The sequence below is a fragment of the Beta vulgaris genome, chromosome 7, assembly GCF_026745355.1.
Source record: "Beta vulgaris subsp. vulgaris cultivar EL10 chromosome 7, EL10.2, whole genome shotgun sequence".
Lineage (NCBI taxonomy): Eukaryota > Viridiplantae > Streptophyta > Magnoliopsida > Caryophyllales > Amaranthaceae > Beta > Beta vulgaris.
Window position 1 is genome coordinate 43,242,965 of NC_079208.1, and position 923 is coordinate 43,243,887.

Genomic DNA, 923 nt, shown 5'->3' on the forward strand with positions numbered 1-923 from the left:
GCTTCAGCTTATCAATAAACAAGCCTCTGATGTTTAGAGACAACACTTAACTACTTATGAATTACAAGGTGCAAGTGCTCATGTAGCAAGTACTTGCTTAGTTTCTTGTTCTCATTCAAAATGAATAGTTGACAGTGGTCCTAGTGACCGTATATGTTCTAGTCTAGAACTATTTGAAACATATTCACCCACACCTAATACTATTAGTATAGCTGATAGCAAGACATCAATAGTTAAATATATTGGCATTGTCCTTCTTGATAATGGCATTAAACTTTACTATGTTCTCCATGTTCCAGGATTTAAGTTTAATCTTATATCCACGCACAACTTATGCAAAGATTTATCATGTGAAGTTATATTTTCTCACAATAAATGCATAATTCAAGGTCCCAACATGAGTCCTTCCGAAGTTCTTGGTGAACTACATTCTGGTTTGTATGCAGTGGAGAATAAGTGTTCTAAGCTGAGTAATATTCAAGATGGTGCAGCATGTACATCAGCTCTTGAAGATACCAAGTTGTGGCACTTGAGATTATGGCATATGCCTTTCAATAAAATTCATCTTGTTAATGATTATTTGCAAATAATGTTGCTTATGACACTATTTGTCAAATCTGTCCAAGAGGTAGACAACCTAGAGTTTCTTTTACTAAAGCTTCTTCTTCTACAACTGTTAAACCATTTGAATTGTTGCATGTTGATGTATGGTGGTCTTATAATTAAGGCCAAAACTCATGATGGATATAACATGTTTTTAACTATTGTAGATGATTTTACAAGACACACTTGGGTGTTCCTAATGAAACAAAAGAGTGATTAAGTTACTATTCTTTCCATGCTTATTGCTCTCATTGAAACTCAGTTTAATGCTCATGTTCTTTGCATAAGGACTAACAATGCTAAAGAGCTATGTGAAGGGA